The sequence below is a fragment of the Patagioenas fasciata genome, chromosome 5, assembly GCF_037038585.1.
Source record: "Patagioenas fasciata isolate bPatFas1 chromosome 5, bPatFas1.hap1, whole genome shotgun sequence".
NCBI classification, from domain to species: Eukaryota; Metazoa; Chordata; class Aves; order Columbiformes; family Columbidae; genus Patagioenas; species Patagioenas fasciata.
In genome coordinates, this window is record NC_092524.1 from 27,122,620 (window position 1) to 27,146,403 (window position 23,784).

General features: G+C 41.9%; 1 protein-coding gene across 6 annotated transcripts in view; it reads left to right on the plus strand.

Moving 5' to 3' along the window:
- The window catches only part of TSPAN18 (tetraspanin 18), a 130,808-nt gene that overhangs the window by 54,722 nt on the left and 52,302 nt on the right, over positions 1–23,784 (plus strand). For 5 of the 6 annotated variants that reach the window (XM_071809111.1, XM_071809112.1, XM_065839441.2 and 2 more), the window contains exon 2: positions 15,653–15,785. The exons of the other annotated variant lie outside the window; for it this stretch is intronic. The gene's annotated coding sequence lies outside the window, so the exon portion shown is untranslated. The remainder of the gene's footprint in view (positions 1–15,652; positions 15,786–23,784) is intronic. 6 annotated transcript variants of the gene reach the window in all.

Genomic DNA, 23,784 nt, shown 5'->3' on the forward strand with positions numbered 1-23,784 from the left:
CAGCACAAAAGCCTCTCTACAGAACAGCCCTGAGCAGAATAAGCTGCACCAGGGGGGTAATGGGGATGCTTTAGCCTTGCTTGGGTGAGGAGGTGGTGATTACTACTCCCTGCTGTGCTGACACCTAAGAGAACTTTCACTGATTTGGTTCATGGGGGAGGCTGCTGCTCTGAAGGTTTCCTGACTTGGGCAGGGCAGGCTGTGTTTGCAGGTCTGATGGGTGCTGTTTTCAGGAAAGAGAAAACACCTACTTTTTATTAGGAATACAAAGTCATATTAGAGCTTGCTCTTCCATTTTGTGCTGAGGATTTTGTGAGTTAAGAGGAGTGTGAGTGCCCATTGAAGTTTGAAAAGATGGTGTTTTGTTCATAAAATATGTTGTATGGTTTTTGTTGTTTGTTTTGGTTTTTTATTTGTTTTCCTAAAGGCAATGTGAATAAAATGCAGTGCTTAAAATAAATATTTGAGAGCTGAATTTCCTGAAGGAAATGAATTATTCTCTCTTGCTTGCTTGCTACCATTTCTGCTGGACTAGGAAGACAAATAAAAGTGAGACTAGATCACTAGAGTTGCAGTGTGAGGAAATCAGAAGACCCTCTTTGGTCCCAAATGCTCAATCAAGAAGCTTTTGCCAGCAATGCCAAATGGGATTTATTTGTCAGGTCCTAGGTAGAGGCCAGCAGGGCCTAGAACCAAACAAAAGGAGGAGGTACCATACTATAAACTTGGATTTAAAATATTCACTATTAATCTTCTTTTACCTACATAATATGAAGGTTATTAATCTGACTGAAAAAGGACCTACTGGGGAGTTAAGTGTCACATGGAGGGGATTATTACATTTTGAAAAGAATTTGTACTGGTGACTGTAACATAATAAATGTATTAGGTGCCTCTTTAGATCTTCTCTAAGTGGCAAAGAAGCATTGATCACCCAGTGTGATGGGGGCTGGGGAGCTTGTTTTTGATGTTTTAATACCAAGTCAGAAACAAGAGCTCAGAGCTGTTAATGAAAGGGGCACATACATTTATTACTATTATTCATTTTTCTGTCTTAAATAGACCAAGAGGGAATTGGTGGAGAGAAATAAATCATTAGCATCTTCACATTTGCACTGCAGATTAGTCTGGGGAAATGAGGCTGGTAGTTTTTAAGCCTCTTACATATTTGCCAGGTGAACTTTTAACTTGATCTCTCCTTTTCCTTTTTTTCTAACCAAAAAGCTTTCCACTTATGGATTTAAAAGGTTACAAGGTTAAGCAGAAATCAGAAGCTGATTTATTGTATAAGTATCCTTAGCAGGCGTTTTGGCCACTGCTGTATGAAAGTTATTTTAAAGTTTTTCTCTTTTTTTCCTTCCACTGAGCCTCTGAAGAGATGTGATTTTTATTTTATATTTTTTATATGCCTGCTCCACTTGCCTCATGCTTGCTTTGCTGAACCTCACAAGGTTCTCAGTGCAAGAATGATTTTCTAATTGTTTCCAAGTAAATGTCCAACTTGAGGGGCTGGGGACTTGGGAAGTGACAATTCTGGTATTATATTATATTATACTGACTTAAATATTCACATTTTTTTTCCTCTGCTGGTCAGTACGTAACAGGGAAGGAAATCTTATGGCTGTCAGGGACAGAGGGAAGATCTGAGCAAGGCTGTCTTGTGCAAGGGAAAGCGATGGCTGTTGCAATACAATACGTAGTGGGGGCTCTGGCTGAGAGAGCTGTGTTAGGCAGTTAGAAATGCATCTTCAGTGGAGACACAAAGCAGAGATCCTGACTGCTTATGAACACTAAAGACCCCCTAACACGCGTTGCAACAGCAAGTGCCGTAGCCAGAGTATCTGAGGTAATTAGTCAGTCTGCCTGCATTCCTCCTGCAGCCTCAATTAATTATGAGGCTCTCTTTAACTTCTGGTCAAAATTGTTCTGTAGTGGTGTTATAGGATGTTAACCAGCTGCCACCTACTGCTTCCATCGATCCTTTATAAATACTGTACAAAGGACTTGAAAGCGAGGTCTCTTGCTTGTGAGCGCAAGTTCCACTCCTGCTGATCTCTCCCTCCCTGAGCACTGGGTCTGAGAAAAGGAAGACATGATCCTGCTTGTACTGGTAGCAAACACAAGTGCTACAGAAAGCAAATGCCTTATTTTGCTTCAAGGGAAAACTGTTGCTTTTAGTGTTTCATCCTTTATCAACTGAAATATGCACACAGGCAGGCAAAGAGACGTATAAGCAGATTCAGTGGGAAGAGCTGTGCTGAAATACATCTAGTGGTGGCAGTTTCTTGGGCAAGGTTGGCAGGGAAAGTAGGTTGTATCTTTTATTAGGCCTATTGATATTGTTGGGGGAGGTAACCTTTTAAAGATGCAAATGTGGCTTCTCATGTCTGAAATAGAAGCATCAGCCTTCAAAACTAAATAAATACATGTTGAGAACACTTTCCCTGAGTTTAACAAAGTTATGTTAATCACTTAGACCATCTGTTGGAGAAAACATAGTTGTGAAACTGGGATAGGTTTGGGGTGTGTGAGAGAAGAGGTAATAAAGTTGTTTGTCTCTTTAGGACAGACTCAAGTGACCATTGTAAAAGTCTTTAAGAACAGAGTTTTAACTGCTTGTTTTTTCCTGGTGGTGTTACAATTACCTTTTAAAAGTAAGTAAGGGTTTTTGTTTGGTTGGTTGTTTTTTTTAAGTATGTTTTCTGTGAGACCCCAAAAAAGTGACATGTTGGCTCGGTGTCCTCATGGCAGCAAAGTTCCTCGGTGTATCAGGAGAATGAAGCTGGGAGCTTCCTCACCTGACCCCCTGCCTGAGCTGGGAGAGCTCTGAGGTGTCCAGGGCAAACTGACCAGGCTCCACAGCTGGGGGATGTGAGATGGTTGTACTACAGCTTTATCCTGAGGGGAGGCAGGGCAAGAGATACAAAGAAAAGAGATAAAGTTGTCACCCCAAGAAGTGTGTCTGGTTCCTAATGGCCAGTTGGCTGAGCTTTTCAGCCTGACAACATCTCTCCTCTTTAAACACACTGTGAGACGTTGAAAAATGGTTTGGATGTCATTATGAGACTGGCATTTCTTCAGGAGGAGCTGTCTGTTTCAGTAATAAAGCCCCAAAGGAGGTGCTTGTTGCCTTTGACTGGTGACCCAAACAGGGGAATAGAGTGTCCAGGGAAGGGACATCACAGAAGCGTGGCCGAGTGCTAGCACAAACATGATTAATCTTGACTAGGCAACCATGCCAGAGCCACTTCCAAATTGCTGGTCTCCACATTAAACATGCAGTATATTTGTGAACACTCTCCTATCCTTTTCAATTACCTTTTCTGTCTCTCTCAATTCTGAAGACATTAGTTGTGTTTTAATGCTTCATTATACCACCCCAATGTGCTAATGCAAGTTGTAATCTACCCTTGTTACGGCAGGGAAGCCACCATTACAAGGAATAGCAGTATTTAGCAAAAAGTTACCATTCCCTTAGGTTGCCGTGCTGCTTTTCTGGAGATACCAAGTTACACCTGAGAGCAAGTTCTTCATCTGGACTTGTAGCTGATCTGAAGGAAACAGTACAAGTGTTTGAGACCACTTGTAAAATATACAGGAAGTACGTTAGGTCTTGGTTGTTAACATTTCCCCAAATGTGTGATTTATGGAAGGCTGTGGAGGTGAGATGTTGCACTGCTGAGAAGCAACAAGCAGGGAGCTGTAAAGTTTTTAGGAGGTGGAGGTGGTAGAACACCAAATGAATGAAGATCCGTGACCCAATTAACAGTAACAAAACCCTCAAATTGTTTGGGAGGGAGGTTGTTCCGCCCTTCTGCCACTCGGGTTTTTGTGATTTAGCAAACTTGGTTGATTAGTCAACGCAAATAGTGCCTCCCAGACCGTTTACTGCGGTGCTCTAATTTCAGGTCAGGAGGAAGAGAATAAGGGTTTCTATGTGAAACAAAGAAAGTCACTTACCATTCGCCATTCTTATGCCAATAGAAGAACTGATGAAACAAATGAAACTCAAAATTTATGAGAGAGGCAGAAACATTACATTGTTCTTAAATGTTGCAAAATTTCTGCAGCAATGTTGGCTCCTGCCATGTTATTACTGAGGTCGAGGAAACCTAATGCTTTTACAAGACCTGTGGCTCTGGGAAATCTCTCTTTCGGAATAAGACCCTTCTAAAAATGTGTTTCCTGTTCCTCCTGGAGGACATCTTATCATAGTCAAACAGGGCCAGTTTTCCTTGTGTCCCATAACCTTCTGTTTTCCTCATGAACTGGAAGGTTCGTGAAGTTTCCGTCAGGAACTGCTGTCATGAACCTGGGGGACTGGGGCTTCTTGGTGGCTGCTTGCTGTCTCTCCATGCAGGACTGTGGTAAATCCAACAGACAATTGACATTACCTGTTGGTGGAGAAAGCTCACCAATCTTCTTTTTTCCAACTGTCATGTCCAGCTTGGGATCCCTGCCCTGCAGCTTTTAGAGAGCTCCTAGGGATTCTTGGAGAATGTAACTTTAGGAAAGTTTTGTTTAGTTTTGTTTCATTTATTTTTCAATTGGACAATGGTACCAAATCAGCTGCCTTAACTTTTTAAAGGACAAAGGATTAAAGAGGGTTCTGAGGCATTGAATTGAAGGTGCCTCTGCCTTTGGTATGACCATCTGCTAGAATGAGATTGAGCAAAATATGACGTCAGTGAATCTGTACTTGAATGTACTAATGTCATTATTCAAACTTGGTGGGAGCGAATCAGACTACTTAGCCATCGGGTTTCATCATCTTGCCTCTATCACTCCCTTATGGCTTACGCCTTCAGGGTCAGCTGAAATCTAACTAAAAATATTATCCAAATACACCTGATCACTTACAGAATATAGTACAAGAAAGAAAATGCCTTTTCAACTCCTGGTATAATTACTTACGTCTCTTCATGATGAATCACAAGTGTTCTTCTGATAGCTACATGAATAATTTGTAGCAATTTTGAAATATTATTTTCTATGTAAGTTCTTCTATTGACAAATTGTCTACAAATAGCTTATTGACTTCTCAATTGCATTAGTTATTTGAAATTATTCATAGATTGTTTCTTGGTTTGCTGGTTGTTTACAAGCAATTCCTTTTTAGTATTCAGTGGCTGGTATTCAAGTGTGCAGCTTCCAGCTGCACAATTCAGTTTGTATTTTGACATAGAGGTCACACAATAATATTTCTGCTCCTTGACTAAATGTAGATAATTCATAGGATCTAGCTCCTTGCATGAATATTTTCATTGAATTACAAAATCCTTATTCTGCAGCCATTCTTTAACTTTTGTTTAAAAAGAATTGTTTTAGTTTCTGCTGATAATCTTATTTACAGACTTATTTATGGAAATACTAATGCACAGTGGACATTACCATATCTAAATAAATTTGCCGTAAAGCTCCAGCTATGCACTCAGCTGCATTTTTATTACTTTAACAGTGTTTGCTCATCTTTTTTCTATGATATTGAAATATTAACCTTTATAATACTTATTTTTTCCCCATGTGAAATCAAGCAATTATTTGAAAAGATCCATGTAGGTATTGTTAACAGTTATAAACTTTTCCAATGGAAACTGCATATAGTGACCTCCATTCTCAGTGCTGGTTGCTCCCTGCCTTATGTGTGTCCTTCCATCTGATTTCAAGACTTTTCCTGCTACATGTTCCTAGAACCCCATAGTTCTGTTTAAAACCACAGTACCATGAATATAAAATCAATAGATAAATAAAAAACAACACTCTAACTGGACAAGCCCACACCATTAAATGAACCGTAGCTGGTTGCTCTCCCAAGTCCCCATCTTTGCTCTGTGGTCTCATGGATCCCTTCTACCGTTACCCTCCCCAACGGCCCCTCCCTGCTCCGGACACAGAAGATAAAAATATTGCAAGTGTGGAGACACTTCAGTCCAAGGATTGCATTGCAAAGCAACAGAGAGAGCATGTTTGAAATTATTTTATGAATTTCTAAAATAACAGCGAGAAGCTTGTTCTGTTGTTGTTTGGAGATAAGGGAAAACTGCCCTTAAAGAACTGAAGCGTCCAAAATATAAAATTTCATTTCTATTTCTTAGCACATGGACCATTTGGAAACACTTCTATTGTTTTATTTTTTTTTTCTCACGTTCAAATAACCACAGTGCAAGCCAGCAAGCCTGGCCTCTCTGGATTCTGTTTGCTGCGTTTCCCTACACCTCTCACTGGTCTCTGGGGCTCAAGAAGGTGTTTATTACAAATGAATGTTTAATGTCTGCCTTGAAGAGCTACTTGTCTGGCTTGGATTTTCTGTTTGCAGTCATCTGGAAACAGCTGCATGCGGAAAAGGGCCCTGTTGAACGTTATCTGGGCACAGAGAGATGCTCTTGTACCTCGCGGCTGCTTTTAGTGAGGGCTTTCTCATTTTACTGGTCGGCAGTCCATTTGGCAGAGGTGAGCTTGGTGAGGAGATGAGACTAATCGTTTTGTTTGACCTTTTCCATTGCTGGCTTGCTCCTGGTGCAGGAGTCTGCTGCATGAGCGTGAGCTGCGGGGACGGGACAGGACAGGACAGTTGCAGGAGATCCCTGGCTCAGCTGGCCCAGAGCAGGACAGTGTGGCAGCTGTGCAAAGGAGGTACTGAGGAAGAAAAGCTCATGGTGAGCCAAAAGCTTCTTCCACCTGTCTTGCTTCTGAAGTTAGGTCCAAGGGGGAAGGAAGGTTTGGTTTTAGACACTTCTCCTGTAATTTTACTTTGACCACTTTCATCTGCGGTGGCAGCTAGTGCCTGAACCTTGGTTGTCCTTTTCACCTGCTTTTCATTTAAATGTAGCTGGCTTATGTTGTAGCTAGGAGGCAGGATGGGTTGAATGCTTTAGTGACATGCATCTTTGAAGCTCTGGCAAAATTGATCAGAGGTGTACTTAGGTGAGGGATATGCATGCTACATCTCTCTTTCATTGCTGTCTTGAGACTGACTTGCCTGTGCCTTGGAAGAGGTGTCTAATGCTTTGCCTGTATGGACTGGAGCTGTGTGACTGTGGGGAGATCTCTCAGAGGCTGAAACTAATCAGTACCACTCGATTGCACCATCAGTGCAATAGAGCAAGGTTTTACAGCCTCCTGCGGCTTCATCCTTTCTCCCAGTTGCTGAGCTCACTTCCCATGTGCCAGGAAACATTTCTCAGCTGGTGGAAATTACATATTCACGGTCCTAGCTTGGGCTGTCTGCAGACAGTTGTAACTACCCAACTGGTAGTCAGACATTGGAGCCGATTTAGATAATCATGGATTATACGCAGCAACTTGCAGCAGGTGAGTCAAAGGGGACAAAGGTTTCCCCTTGGAGAGGCTCTCTTCAGCTTATCACAGCTAGGAGCTGCTTTCTGAGGGCTTAACTCCATCCAAAATGAAACAGAGCTGTCCGGTGTGGGTAATGCTCTCTTAGCAACTGTGCCATAACTGTGCTGAGAGCCTTTTTGTGTGTTTGTGTGCCCGAGAGTCCAAAACAAATAGTGTAGCAGAGAGCTTTTGTGTAGTTGATGGTTTCTTTGTCGTGGTTTGCAGATTGCAATCCTTGGCTAATTAGCTGGGATGCTGCCTCCTCCAGACTCTTGTGGAATGGTGTAGTCAGAAGCAAAGTGCTAGTAGAAGCTCCTGTGGTTGAATGGAAGGGCAATAGCTTGATTTTAGTTCACATCTCTTCTTAGTCAAATTCTTTTACAGATAGTATTGGTCTTTTTCTTCCTTTTCTTTCAGTCTCACTGTTTCTAGTCTGGTGCAAAATGCTGAAGTGCAGATATGCCATTTATTGAAATGTGGAAAAAAATGAAGTTGAAATAAAAAAATAAAAGTGTGCAGGAGGTCAGGCAAAAGGTAAGGCCATGTTAGTTTTTAAGAGATATCATTGCAGGCAGATCTGTAATAGAGAAGCAGTCTTGGTTGGAAGGAATAGCCTCTGTAACAGAAAAGAGTGTTTGTGGTCCCCTTGTCAGGAGGAAACCTGAGAGTCAGAAGCCTTCTCTATTGGTCAGACTGATTAAAAAGTTGCATTTTGGCTTCCACAGCCAGGCTGCAAAAGTAACATAGACAGTAACATCACCATGCAGTATTTTGGAAACTTTTAAAATTGTGCAGTAAATGAGCAAGGCAAAAGTTTCGTTTGTTTCAGTTATGTCTAAAAGTTTTGGGAATGGGTCAGATATTTTTTTTCTCCATTTGAAACACTTCCAATGGGCTGAGTTTCTCAGAAACAGCTAAGCATTTCTTGTCTGAGGAGTCTTGGGTACCCAGCCCAAGATGTTTTTATAGATGCATCCCCAAACCACTGACCACATCTGAAAACTTTGTCCTTCACAGTGAAGCTTTTCCCTGTCCATTTGTTTGGGATCTGGTTGTGCTGCTGTTGCAGACACGGAGTTTTGCCCTCAGTTTCAATGGAATTGTTGTTTCCCCTGGCTGTCCCTCCTCCTTTTGTGTTCAGCAGGCTCAGAAGTGCTCCCTCACTAACTGCCTCTTGGAGTCCTCCAAAAGGGGCATTCTCTGACAGTAGAGTGTTTCTACAACAGAAAACATTGTCTCACATGTTAATAACTTCATGGGAAAGCGAGGATGCCATGTTCCTTTGCTTGCACACTGTGACAGTGGCAAAAAGAGCTTGATTTGTATGGTTTTCAGAGGAGCAGCACCCCATTTCTCCAGTTCCAGGAGATCCTTTGGGACTGGGTTCATTCAGCATTGTTGCAGAACCTGCAGAGTATTTTGTTCCAAGTGTGCCCTGCAATAACAACAGTAGTCCTTGAACTAAACTACCTGACCAGCTCCATGCTTGTGACTTCCATTATGCTACCCTGCTTTCAATCACTGGTTGTTTAAAGCTGTTGAAAGAAAGGACAGAAGAGAAAACCAGTGGGATGGATTGGGGGAAAAGAAGCTGATGGAAAACATTTGCAAATAGGGAGCGTACCATAGTAATGAAAGCTGGAGTGAATCCTCAAAAGCACCATCACGAAAAAATATCGGAAAGAAATAAGTAGCCACCTTCTCCCTAGTCAGCCCGTTCTGATGTGCTATAATTTTGCTGAATGCCAGACAGAGCAAGAGGGCTTTAAGGTGCTTGTACAACTGAGCCTCAGCTGAGGAAAGAATTACCTCATCTCTATGTTTCTACCACATGCTGGAATTGCTAATACATTTACTGGTAGTCATGTTTCTTTTGGACCATTTAAAAATTTCAACCATTTTAATATTGCATTCCAGAAAAATACCTGTTAGGTTTGCTCTTCCCTGCAGGATTGGATATCAGAAGTTTTGTTGTTGTTGCCTTTTCCTTTTCCATTTTGAATGTATAGAGAGTAGAAGATAAAAAGAATAACATCACTCTTAAAATATAATGATTTTCTATTTTTGTTTTCTGGGAGAAGGAGAAAAGAATGGGTGTATCCCTTTGCCTGGTGCTAACTTGCAGTTCTTCCTTATCTTCTGTTGCTGTTTGTTTGGCTGACTCTTGTATGCTCTTCATCTCTTCCAGTTACTGGCTTTCTGTGATTAATAGGTGCCTTGCTGTTGTGCAGATAGAGTAAACCCTTTTGAAGCCTTAAAGATTTGTGTTGCTAACAGTATTTAGATTCTGGCTTCTGATTCTTGGTACTTGAAAATCTAGTAGCTATTTTTCTAGGGCTGAGCTCTTTATTTACTAGAGTTTCCTTCCATGAACAGCCTTACTGCACAATGACAGTATTATTTCCAACCAAGTCAGTTAAACTGTACTTCCATGTGTGGTACGCGTCTTTGCTGGCTTGCGAGTTCCTCATACAATGAAGTTTTCTCACTGATACCTTTACAGCTGTTCCATAATAATTTTACTTCTTTGGACAGAAGTTGTATTGGCACTGTACCTTCTATGGTAGCCTTTGTTCAGAGGTTAAGTTCAGTAATTTGCAAAAATCAAATCTTTATTGTGGTTTCTTTGCACTTAAGCACAGCTACAGCCACCTCAAATTCTATGAAGGAGGCAGTTAAGAACAACAGAAGGCTGAACACTGAGTGACAGGTTAGGGTGATGCAGAATGTGTGCAGAGACTTAGACTGCTCTGTTGGGAAAATAAAGAAGGATATGAGGGTAAAGGGTGGTTTCCTCCCTGTCTTGGAAAAGCATCTTCCTTTTCTCTTTGCACTTAGCAGTCTGATTTCATGTGCTGATCACAAGATTCATCAGTCTGAAGGGCTGAAACCTTTGAGCCATGTGCTAGATGTTTGGAATATGAAGAAAATGCCAAGACACGTGGTATGTAATAACTTCGTTACTGGGGTCAGGAGGATTTAGGTAGAGTTGCAGGCATTGGAATGGAATTTAGCAGGCTTTTACTCTTCATTTCAAGAGGATAATGGAACAACATCGCATATCCTTTTCCATACCTGGCCGTGGCTTTCTCCTTGGCCTTTACCATTCGATTATTGGTTTTCGTGTGCTTCTTCCTCTTGAAATACTACTTCTAAGTCCTTTAAAATTATTGTTCATTTTTTGGAGGTGGAGGGAATCTGGAGCTTGTTTAAAGAAAGAGGATCTGAGGAAGATAAAACAGAGATATCAGCTATGCAGAACTAATGATACATTCCAAAAGAGAATTGAAGAGCTATACAACTCCATGAAGTGCTCCATTCTTTATTAGCTTTTTCCCTGAGAAATCTTTTGAAGGACCCGAATCTCACACACATGTATTATACACAAAACTCTAATGCATAAAAACATATTTGGATCTAGCACTGCATGAAGAAGCCCATGGCACTCTCACAGAGCAAGCAAATGATACTAAACTCCCTCAATGAGTATCAAACCCTTTCCAACCTACCTCATTACCACCAGATGTTTGAATTGCTAGCAATAGACATAAACCCTTGCTGCACGTACAGTGTGTGCTGCCTTAAGTGTCTATTTTCTTTCCACCCTTGTATGTTCCTATAATTCTGGGAACATCCTGCCCAAAGGTGTCAATATATCTGCTCAGGTAAATCTGAGGAAACAGATAGGAGAGGTAGATGGGAGGCTCATAAAAGTGTGGTACAAACCACCCACATTGTCAGAGCTGACAGAGCGACAGCTTAAGTGTGAAAACCCAAGTGCTGTGCCACAGCATCCCAGGCATCAGCCAGCCCTTTATTAAAGAGAAGGGGAGAGAGCTGCAACAGCAAACCTAAATCAACAGTTTAAGCCGACAGCATTATTTGAGTCAAGCAAGAAAGAATAACTTGAAAAACAGTTAGAGTAACTGTTGTTGTTTTATGCACGGCAGGTATTTCAAGCCCAAGAGAAACTAAGGAAATAGTGATGATTGTTAAAAGATGACGTAAGATGATTTATAATAACTATTAATAATGCAAATGCTTCTGTAAGGCAAACTGCTTTGAAATAGATAATTTAATCCTATTGCTCAGGAAGTGCCATTGGTTTCTTTTTCCAATAGGTTTAGGGCACAGAGGGCATTTGTATTAACAAGAGGCAGAGATGGTGGGAAAATACTCCATTATCCTTAGCCTTTGGTAAGCCTGGGTAATTAGTGAAGCCTTTACAAGAAGTACCTTTCATTTCAATGTGATTGCAAAATAATTATTTCATCTGGTAGGGATATCATCTGTGTTGATTGATAACACACAGGTAATACATGAAACATCTGCTTCGGAAGTGTGTGAACTGATGTGATACTGAGTTGGTCAGCTGAAGGCCCCATGATTAGACATATTAAAAACCTATATGCAGTGGCATGAACCGGCATTTGCTGTTCATTTAAAGGAAGGAAATTGGCCTCTTTGGGCAGTTTTTGGGTGCCAGCTGAGGATTCCTTGTGCTCATTTGCAGAATCCCTAAGCCTCTTACCCCTGAAAATGAGAAGCGCACCAGTAGGCTGTGGACTTTGCTTTTGACAATAAACTTTACAAGCTGTAAAAGAAACAACTTCCAGGGAAAGACAAGAGAACAAGAAAGGAAGAAACAGTCCCCATACTGACGGAGTAGGCTTGAGACTGAAGATGTTCCCGTCCCAGTTCTGTCACTGGCTTCCTGTCTGATTTTACCACCAGTGTCTCTTTGGATTTCTACTTCACATCTGTAACAAGGGAAATAATATTTCCTTTCTCCTGCTTTGTGCCTGTTTAGGCAGCAAGCTCTTTTGGGAGGGGCTTTCTAATGCTGTGCACAGTCGATGTGGTTCTGTGGGGTCTCATGTGACTCTAGAGTTACAAATAATAACAAAGAAGCAGGAAGATGTCCAGAGGTGTGTTTTTGGAAAGATGGCCAGTATTTTACTTTTTTTTTTTTTAAATGTGGAGGACAGACTCTTTTACCTTAGTACCTAGGGAAGTTAGTGTATTTCTGACACGTAGCTTTTAGTAGCTTGGCACAGTTTGGTGTCATGCTCCGTGGATTCTTCATGGTTGTGCTCCCTTATTGCAGTGGTTACACAAACACTTCACTGCTTGCTTTCTTGTCATTGAACCCAAATCAAGTAGTCTTTCCGTTCCAGGGGATAGGAAAAAATGTGAATTATTTTGTTAGAACTGAATAATACTTGTGAGAGATGATGGTTAAGCAGACAGGGGTGTTGGTGGGTAAATCAATAGGGTAAGGGAAGGGGATTTGGTCAGTGTCTGATTGTGTCATTTGATGTGCGCTTAGACATCCTGGCTGATCATGCTCCCCACAGCATGCTTAATAAATCTCCCCCTTCCTCCCTCTCTCTCTCATACACACACACACATACACATATCTAAACACAGGTTTCAGAGGTAAGTCAGATCAACCTGAGGCATTGGACATTGTGACCTACAGTCTCTCTGGGCATGATTTCTGTGGGAAAAAGTTACTTTGCTAGATAGTTATGTGCCTTTCATTTTCAGGCATTGTGGTGATGCTGTTTTCAGCAGAGGAAACTGTGGTTTGCCCAAGGTCTGGTCTGTAACTGGAGCTGCATCTGGTGCTCCTGGGAATGCCAAGCTTTGCATCTGATCTGGATTGCCAATGAGCCCATATAAAGCTGTTAATGTCTGTGTGAGGTTTTTTAGTCCTCATTACCAACCTGATAGAAGGATAATTCCTCAGCTGCTGTTCCAACCTGTGGGATTTTACCCACTTAATTAGTTTTCTTTCTTGTTAAAGAAGATCTCGTTTTATGCACAAGAAGCTGTGCTTGACTTGCATCTGAGGGACTCTTCTCATGTCTATATCAAAGGCAGGGAGGCCCCAGAAGTTGGAGGGTGAGCCCCTGGGGCAGTGTGCCTGTGGAGGCTGAACTTGAAAGGTCTGCCTGTGTGCTGAGGGCAGGCTCCTGGGGGGAGCCACCTCTATGCAGTGGAGGGGACCCCGCTTCCCCTCCTGCTCCCCGCTTTTGCCGTCACTCAGCAATAAAATGGAAGCTTGTGACATTACCAAAGGATAACAAACTGCATCTTCAGAGTTAAAAATGCCATCCTATGCCACCCTCCCCAACCTTTCAGCGTGTTAGCAAGCTATCTATGTAAATAAATACACACTGTGATACTGTGTGATACTGTGATATCAAACAATAAGCAGATGCCTTTTTAACATGCATTGTTTCAGGCTGAGATATTTCTTTCTGGTTCAGCTCCTCTCAGCATCTGTCAAGCTAATGCCAACTCTATAGCTCCCTTTCAATTGTATTTAATGCAGGAAGATTTGTGTTGTGTTAAGCGTAAAATATAATGAAGAATTGGCTTGTTTTACATCTGTTTTGGTGTTACGTGTGATGTACGAAATGTTAAATCGGAACGGTTTATGTTCCTCCCGATCTCTGTGTCAGCATGTAGTGCAAACTCTTGTTTCTTATGCTTGATTAAGTGACTTTATACAAGCATGTGTGTGATTGTACAAGCATACAGGGATGAAAAAAAAGTTGTTTGCAAAACATATCACCATCGGGGCCCTGCAGTGAATGAACATTGAAGTTGGGAGGAAAACTGTGATCAAGGTTGGATTTTTTTTAAAAAAAAAAAAAAGCTTAATTCCAGCAGAGTCTGTTGTACCCGTTAAATCAAACCAAGCTTAGGAGCCACAGAGTCTAAAGCCCCAAGGGTGTATCTTAGTGCAGTGTTGTGGAAGGGACACCTGAGAGCTGCAAGGCTGGGTCAGATCTTGTCTAATCCAGGGTTTCATCTCTGGTAGCAGCCAGCAGTGATTAGAGAGAATGTAAGACCAGGGCAACTAACCAGGAGAAATTCCATGCTAAGCTTTTGTTTGTTTTTGTTTTCATATTAAAAATTTATTAAGCCCAGATGACCCCTAGGCTACTGGCTCTACCCTTCAGAAAATGCACCTACAGGGCTAAAGGAGTGTTGGATCCCTTGATGCTGCTGTCCCTTTGTGTCCCTCTGCATCAACCACAGAGAAGGTCCCTGGGTTTTATTGTCCTTATTCAGGTTTGCACATGCTGCTGCTTTTGTTCTAGTCAGATACAAAAGAATCGCATTAACTAAAACAAAAAATCAGACTGTTCATGCAGGCAACAAGTCTTGAAGACAGCTGTCTCTCAGGCTTGTCTGAGGTCTGCTCAGAGAAAGGAGAATATTCCCGCTGCTTTGAGACACTCTTGGTTGGATTAGATATAAACAAAGCTGGGAGGGAGGGGAGAGACATGATACTACACTGTAGTGGAGGATTTAGATGACCTGAAATATCTTCTGTTTCTTAATGTTCTTTGAATAGAGGTGATTGAGATCTCTCATCTGAACAAGTATGCACAGAAGACAAAATACGATATTAGTGACCCTGGATATACAGGGTGTTTCAAAAAGATGGACCCAATTTGAAATCACTGTATTTTTGAAATCGGGTCCATCTTTTTGAAACACACTATACTAGAGCTCTCTGCTTCTGACCACAGTGGTACATCAGCTTGATTAGTAATAGGGAATGAATGAGTTTTGCCTACACGGACATCACTGTTCTTTTATAGTAGAAAGGGAAAATTGCTACTAAAAATGACACTGACTCAAATTTTTGACTGTCTTGTGGTTTCAGAGTGCTTTAAAAACCTGAATAAATTACTATTACTTTTTTTTTTTCTTCCTCCCTCACTGTCTGCAAAGACTGGGAGTTACTCTCCGGCACTACATGTCTGAAAGGACCAGGTCTTTGTTCAGTGGTGTAGGTTTCTATTAGGCAGCAGGTACTTCATCCTGTGCAGAGGTATATGGTGGCGTGCTTTTTTTTAAATGCAAGCACTTGCACCTCTCAAATACTTGCCCTTCCCCTTTAAAAAAAATGGATGCACTCAGTATATGCGTATTTGAAATGCAAAGTTGTGCAGAGCAGGGAAGAGACTTGTAAACACTCATAGAAGGATGAAACTCAGTAGAAAGCATGCAAGTCTATTAGAGACGGGCAAGAAAATCTGCCTGAGTAGCAGTTTGGTGGGCCCTTCTGCTGCTCACTAGCCCCCGTTGCTCCTCTGGTGCACGCAGGATGAGTGTCCTTGCCAGGTTTTCAGGATCTCTGCCAGATGCTTCCCCTTACCTCCTTCAGGTGTGCAACAAAGAGTTCTTTACCAAAGTAGGAAGAAGTGAGTAAAGCAAGGTCATGGTCTTCTCCTCAGGCCCAGTATGCAAAGTATGTGTCTTATGTATTTGCCATTGCTGTTTATGACAGGGTGACCAGCCTGGATCACGGTGCTAGGGGCCTGAAGCAGGATCCTGACCGATGCATGTTTAGTACAACCTGACCTGACGTCTCGAGGAGAAGTATTTCCCTGAAGGCCTGTCCCGTCAAAGCAGCAACGCAGGTAAGGCAGAAGGAGCTCCTAATGCTTCTCAGGCTCTACTGCTGCTGGGCTCTGGGGATGCTGCAGTAGCCTGAGCAGAGAATTTTTTTCTATTCGTTTGACTCTAGAGGGGCTTTGTCACCTCTGCCTGCCCTATCTATAGGGGTGAAACCTTACATTATTTTTACAGCATGGGGAATGTTTTTCAGCAAAAATGTACTTTTGGAGGATCAAGACTGCTTGTATAGTTGAGATAAATATAGACTGAAAGTGTGAGAGGTGTATGCTGAAAAAGAAAAATGTTACAGGTGGGGTATTAACAAAGCAATACTTAAACCTCTTGTTCCAAGATAGTTTTATATGAAAAGTTACATTAATTTAAATGGAAAGCTTTTTAAGAAAAGGAATAAAGAAGTGTATGTTGAGGGGAAGGGGTTAAGCAAGAAACTAATTAAATCGTTTTGTTTTGAACTGGGCAAGATGTTTCAGGTCATCCCAAAGTGGGGGGGAGGGGAAAACCTCTGAAGTTCTAATCACAATGACTTATGGAAACCAGATCTAGAAAAGGCCCTTCAGTCCAAACCCTTAATCCCCTACTAGTATGTAACATAGTTCCCAGCAGCATCTACCAGTTCTAAATGATGGGATTTTCCCTTGTCCCCTTGGGATACTATTGCACAGTCTAATAGAATTAATCTGCTTACTTTTCTTTCAACCCCTGACCACTGCAGATGCAATTAGTAGTAGGCAATGGGAGGATTCTGTTTCCTATGCTGTATTATGAAGGCTTAGGGCTGTATTGTGTTAAACCAGACATCAGTTGCAAGCATGTATGCATGAGTGTGGCTTATCTGTCAGTACTCATTACAGCCCCATAAACGTCTCTGAACTACTATGGGAGTTCTCAGACTTGCAGGAGCTTTTCTAAAACTCTAATTCAGGATCTGATAAGGCACAGACTAATGTGTTTGAATGCCTGTGAGAAAGATAGTATGATGGGAAACTAAAGTGAAATGCGAAGTCATATACTGCTCCTGCTAGAGACTCTCTGAGGCAATTATTTATTTCTGGAGCATTCTCTGGCCTCATTTTTGACTTCTCTGTCAGACAAGTTGATAGGAACTATGTGAAATAGCTTTTTGCTGTGTGTAGTGCTGCTGGAGGTTCTACTGCACCTTTCCATCTGTGAATTTCAGGCCTGTCTAAGATGAATATTGTGGGGTTCTGCTGATGTTTACTAAAAGGGTACAATCAAATTACCAGATGAATATAAAATCAAATAAATGACAGCTGGAAAATCGTAGCTGATCTTACTTAGCCTCTCTTCACTTAACACAAAGTGGAGCTTCCTTTTGTGGCATTCCACTCATTTTGCTCTTTAAATTTGGAAATGTTTTAGTAGTGTTACTCAGTTTCTAAAGTACATGAATGGAGTTTTGACCTGTTTACACATGGAGACCACAGCAATAGCAGATCTGTACAAACCCTTGGTACACACACTTGAATTCATCCACTTCCAAAGTGAATTAAAAACCACAACCTTATACAGAAAGTGACTGCAATGTAAGTGCTGATGGATGTTTGAATGAGTGTGAAGCAGGGCCAGGGGTCCTGAAAACCTGAGCATGTGCCAGCGTTCCATGTGGACTGTGCATCCATTGGCACTGAGGGAGAGTTACCATCCTGTTCCTCCGTCCTTCCAATAAATCCCTGGTTCTAATGTGCCATAGCTTTCCTGTAGTATTTCCTCAAATAGAAAGCCTAAATATAAACTTAGACAGTAGTCCAGAGTTTCATTATCAAGACAAGTCAATTAAGCTTATTAAAATTTGACTGGATTCCTTGTGTTTGTCAGTTCGGAATTTTTTAAACATTGAAAATTGAGTTGCAAAGCTTTCTTGTGTTCAGTGAGTCCAGTGCTAATTTGCCCATTGTTCTGAACCAGTCGAAATTCCTTTCCACCTTGGTGTTTGGCTGCTACATGTGGTTTTGTAGCATACTTTAAAGGATGGGGAGGTGGTGACTGAAGTGAGCTGTAATGATCTGTAGTTCTTTAGGTCATCTGCAGCTCATGTTCCCTGTCCCTGCTTTGCCAGTCAAGCTTTTTTCCAGTGAAAGTGTCAGTAAACCCAAGGCCAATAGGTAACATTTCTCCTCTACTCTCCCTCTCCCTTTTTTTTTTTCCCTGAAAGTTTATCTTGCTGCTGGCTTTTTAAAAGCACTGCATTAGCTGGGGGCGTGGGGGGCTGTGAAGTAAAAGGCAAGCTTTAAATGCAGATGCTGGTGATAGTCCTTTCAAAAGCTGCATTTCTCAAGCTGGGAGCTATTGACCCCTTTCAGTGCAGTCACAAAGAACTCCAAGAGGAAATGGAGGGTGAGGGCCAGCAGGGAATATATATATATATAATTTTTTTTCCCCCAAGTCATCCTCTTACTCCACGTCCTGTCAGGCTGGCTATTGTTTGAGACTCCACATGGGATACCAGTTGCCATATAAGGAAAATGGCATCATGCTACATTCTTTCTAAAAATTGATTTTTTACAGTTGTCTTTTTTTTTTTTTTTTCCCTTGTGGAAAGTTGTACTGCTTTTGTGGAAGATCTGGGCAAAAAGAAAGCAGTAGGCTACAGATATGCATGTATACAGTCTTAGCCTGTGCTAAGATTTTGCTTTGGTTCTGTTATCACAGTTTAGGGGATTAGGCAAAGCAGCAATAGCAAATGAGGTTCAGTTACTATGACAGAAGCAGAGATGTGGCTGTGCATTTTCCTGCATCCTAAACTCAGTAATAATCCTCCTCACCTTTTGAATTTTCTTGCAGAAGAGATACTCAGGCAGTGGTACAGAGGCATGGAATGCCCTTCCATGTCCCTCTTCATTCACTATCTATGTTTATTCAGTCTGTATTTCCAGTCCTAATGCAAGCACACCTGGACTCTTACAAGAGGACCCTGACTTTTGCTCCCAGGGTGTTCCCTACCAGGTTGTCCCTATTTCAGTGCTTGATATTTTAAGAAGTGAAAATCTCTTTCCACCAGAACTTTATGATTCATGATTGAGAGCTGGGACAAAACCAGTGCTGCTAAATTGGGGCTTCTGTTCTTCCCCATTGCCTGAAAACATGGTTTATGGAATGGCACTAGTCCTCATTGCACTGTGTTGGGTGAGGACACGAGGCTGCAGAGACCTCAACCTCCTGCTCCCAGTTTGTGCTTTGTTCCCGCTGATGTGCTGCATGAATGATGAGCATCAGTTTGGGTCACTGGCTTCCTCTGCTCTGCTCAGTGACCAAGTCCTCTGCTGGGGATGACCATAGTCGAGTTATCCCCAAAGGCAGGTGAAACATTTGAACCCTCAGGAAGCAAGGATGCATACAGTGATATTTTAGATACAGAGGTGCTTCCACAGGCAACAGGTGTGGGCCAGAACATGTGCTGGCTGAGGAAAAGGACTGAAATACACCCCTGAGGTTTGGGGTTTGTTTCCTGGTGCAGCCATCACTTACTGATTAACAGAAACTGCCCGCTCTTTGGAAGTGAGTCTGAACTCCAAACAAATCCACTTAGTGACTTGTGCAAAGGAACAGCTGGAGCAACATTAGCATAAATAAGGCTGAATCCCTTGACTCCAACAAGCAGAGGTGCAGTCTAGAGCGGGGAACAGCACAGGTCTGGGAATCAGGAACACAGCCAGCTCTTGGGGGGGAACGTGAGCTTGTGCATGTGTGCAGGACAGGTGGGTGCTCTTCCTCTTGCATCACTAACTAGGATATAGTCTTCAGCGGTGCTCTCTGTGGTTGCCATCTCCTGACTCCCTGTGATGCCTTGTTGATTCTCCCTATAAAAATCTGTTTAGCAACAGATAATGTTGCAGACTTCTTAAAAAAAAAAAAAGCAGACAAAAAAACCCACTCCCTCTTAGAAATAGCAACATACTTGGGGGTTCGTTTACCACAAACATGTCGTAAAACTCAATCTGTGTTATCTTGAGGTGTGATTACTGAAGTGGAAAAAAGGAAAATACTTTCCATAAACTTTTTTTTTCAGAAAATTGTTTGATATTATTGTTATTATTATCTGTGTATGCATTGGCAGTATACACTTTTTTCTTTTTAAAATGTTGAACAATTGGACAGCTTTTAAAGAAACTACAATTTTGTGAAAATGGACTAAGGACTTTTAAAAGCTTCAGTGTTTATTATAAAAGCCTGGAAATTGAGGCCACATTGACCAAAGGAAGGAAATATTATATTGAGAAAATTCTAATTATATCAATTTTTTCTTTAAACTGTGAGATAAATTGTTTGGAGAAGCTGTGCTACTGGCATATCTCTGCAAAATGAGTCTCCAAGAGAATCTTCTCATGTGACAAATTGTGCTTATACTAGAGATACAGTTATGCTGTCCTCCTGGGCTTTACTAAGATGCTTAAGTTTGCACCAGTATGGCAGGTGGATGTCCTCACACAGCTTTTTTCTTCAACAAAGATAATGTGCCTTCTACATACTGTCAACTGTAGTACCAAGAGGAGATATCACTCACAGCGAGTGGTGTGGAACAATGTGGTGCCACATGTGCTGGTTCTCAAATTACCAATGAGGCGACTAATGACTTTTGACACATAGGTGGCTGTCGTTGGACATCTGAGTTAACCTTGTGCAGACAAACCGGAGGCTCCTCACCTGACAGCTCTTGTTTCAAGCCCTCTGCAGACTCCCAGGCCTCATGTTTTGGTTACAGTCTGCTCACATTTATAACTGTCCTAATAACTGTCACAGCCAACGATGACGTGTTTGTTGTATGCACATTTATAAGTGAAAGATGAGTGAAAAGGGTGAGCGCCAGGTCGGTGATGCATCCCAAGGGCAGGCAGAGCACATGCTGCCAGCGGTGTTTCAGTCTCGCTCCAGCCATGGCCAGGGGCTGCCTGCCAGCTCCTGGAGCCCAGGGCCCCCACGTGAGATCTCGGCTGGGACAGCAGCAGGAGGTTTCAGCTCTTGATCTCTGCTGCTGGAGGTGCTGCAAGACTGTAGGTGCCTACTGGTGGTGTGGTCCATGTTTGCTGCTTCTGTCTCTGATGGGTCTAGAGGTGACACAAATAGCCAGAGGGTTCAGACATGGCTACAGCTGACCCTGACAGAGATGGATGGATATTCTGAGAGGTGTTGCCTCAGAAACTTGGTGTAGGTGCTTCTGATGTTACCCATGGTGCACGTGGGGACTGACATTGGCTGCATTTGTTTTCCTATGGAGTTGGGAACTTGTATGACATGCAAATGATAATGAAGGAGGAAATAAATTGTCATTAGAAATGCATCTCTATCAGTTCCTGCCACTTAATTCTAATAGTATATTGGTAATTCAAAGCTTTTTTTGCTTAACTAAATCATGGGCAAAGTGGTTTGTCAAGGGAAAATGGGGTTTACCCAATGTGACAGGGCAGGAATGCAAAGCCGCCTTTCATCGCCGTGCTCATTCCTGGGTGGAGCGGCTGAGGTACGGTGTCATTCAGAACAGCAGCGAAGGCTTTGCATCACTTATTTTGAGACCTACAGAAGTACATTTGCTTTTGATTTGCGAATTTTGAAAAATACTGAGTGAAGCTGGGGACTTAGTTTAAGAGCTGCTAGAATTATTTTCTCACTGCAGAGATTTCTCCAGAAGCAGATATGTAAGAGGGGTATATATACTTGTATTTGAAGCTTTTTTGTGGTGGGCTTATGAGTAAGATCTGGGATCAGTGAAAAGTGATAACTGTTAAAATCAGTAATAAGGATAGTATTACCCTGTAAGTAGTGAAGTGGGCTTGGGGAGTTTTGCATTCAATTACTAGCTCAACGCCCAGCCTGCGTTCTGACAGGGGAAGCAGCGTGATTCCTGTATGCCTTTCTTCCCCAACTGTAAGAGGATGGTGATGCAGCTGTGAAGTTTTCTCTTGTAGAAAAAGATGATAGAAGTATTTTATTTTGTGTAGAAACTGGCTTCGTGAAACTTTGCATTTCTCTTCAGAGAAATTTGAAGATGAAAAAAGTTTTCATTCTAGAGGGTTGTATCTTCATTTTTTTTTTCTTGTTGTTCCTCCTTTCTGTGACAAAGCAGAATGAGAAAGGAAAGAGATAATCCAGAAATTCCCTTTCCTCACATGAAAAACTTGCCATCAAATAATGTCTATGCATCTTACATTAAAAAAATAACACCAAAACCACGGTTGATTTTTAAACTTGCAGAATATGAGAAAGGTTATTGTGACTCTTGAATGCCCTGACCCGTTTTAAACTGAAATTTCTTGCTTACATTGCTGTGTCTATTTAGTGCAAAATCTGAAGAGCTCTTTTGTGAGAGGAGCCTACACATAGGTCAGCCGCTGGACAGGCTTGTGCGCAGTAAAGATAACGATAATCTAATGGGTGATTTGTCCTTTGTAAAATGACTCATTCTCCGGTTAGCTTCTAATGGATGTGAGCTGCATCCTTGGCAGACCTTACATTTGTTGACAGGACTGGCAGATAAGAAACTAGGAGGTGAACAGCCTTGGACATGTTTGTCCTGGACATTCAGGGCCATTCTCCTTGGTAGCGTGTGCCAGGAGCTGTAAGGTAGAAAATGACAATGGGGATATAATGGCCGTGCTCTGCCTGTATTTTAGCTTTAATGCCCAGCATATGGGGATCTTGAGCTGGACAAGGGACTGTCTACAGCTGTCACTTTTCTGAAAAAGCAGAGCACAGCGTGTGCATGAGTGGACCAACACCCCCAGCAAAAAGAAGTTCCAAAGAAGCACGTTTAAGCAATGCAAGCTTCCTTTTTTAATCACTTGTGGAAGGCTTCTTTTCAGATCCCCCAATGCTCACCAGGTGCTAATTTTCAAACGGGCTGTAGTACTTGAAATACTAAAGCACATGGGAGCATTAACAGGCTCAGTCCCTCCCGCTGCACAGCACGAGCCGGCCCCTCAGCCCAGGCGGGCAGGACCAAGCTTTTCCTGGGAACTGGCTGTTCTGTAATTGCAATCTCAAGCTGTTTCTGGCGCCTTTCCCTGGTGACTGTTGATGACAGGATATTAGAGTTCATGGCTGCCTGAACCCCTGTTTTCCCCATGTTCTGCAGCAGGGCTGGTTATCAGGCTTGGGCATTCCTGCCCTCTGTCTGGGTACCCTTGCTGATGCTAGAGAGAGACAGGCGGACACACCCAGTGATATACGGATGACATGCATTGTCAGAATTTGTCACTGACCTCTCAAACTGACCTGCACTATTTATAACCTTTGTGGCTGCAAAGTACATCCAAGAGTACATTTCAAGGAGGCTAAAAATAATATCTCCAATTTTAAGCTATTTCTCCCACAAGTATTCAGTCAACAAAAAGAAAAGGACTGCATATCCTTTTTTTTTTTTTTTTTCCCATGCCAAAGCGTTCAGCTTTCAGAATGGAGCTACAGGTTTATCACAAGTTATTGGCCTGTTAGTTGAGTTGGCTTAGTGTATGGATCACGTTGCTGGAAAGTGGAATCACTTGCCAGAACTGCCTTTGCTTTTCCATTTCCCTTTCCATGTGCCAATTCTGTATGTTATCTGGTAGCAGCACTGAAGGCCAAAGTATCACTGAACTGATTGGAACCAGGAGCTGGTGTTCTGCTACTCCATCTCTGTCTGTCAAAAGCCAGTGTACAAAATAATGACTGTATGTTCGGACTATGTACATGAATACATTTTATGGTCATTTAAATTGCTTGAAGATCAGTACAGCAAAGCTCTGATTTTCCTAGTGACTCAGTATGACCATATGTTGGTTAAAGTTGAGTATATTCAACAAGTCTTCATCCCAGGAAAAGGGGATAAGTGATGATGGCTTTTACGAAGGAGTAATGAAATGCCTTTAAAAACAAACAAACAAACAAACAAAAAACAAACAAAACAAAAAAACCCCAACTTAGTTGGAAATTACTTACTTGGAAAACTTCAAACTAGGTAGATGTAAGTGTAAACCTAAATCCAGATGTTTAGGGTTAGCAATAAAAATC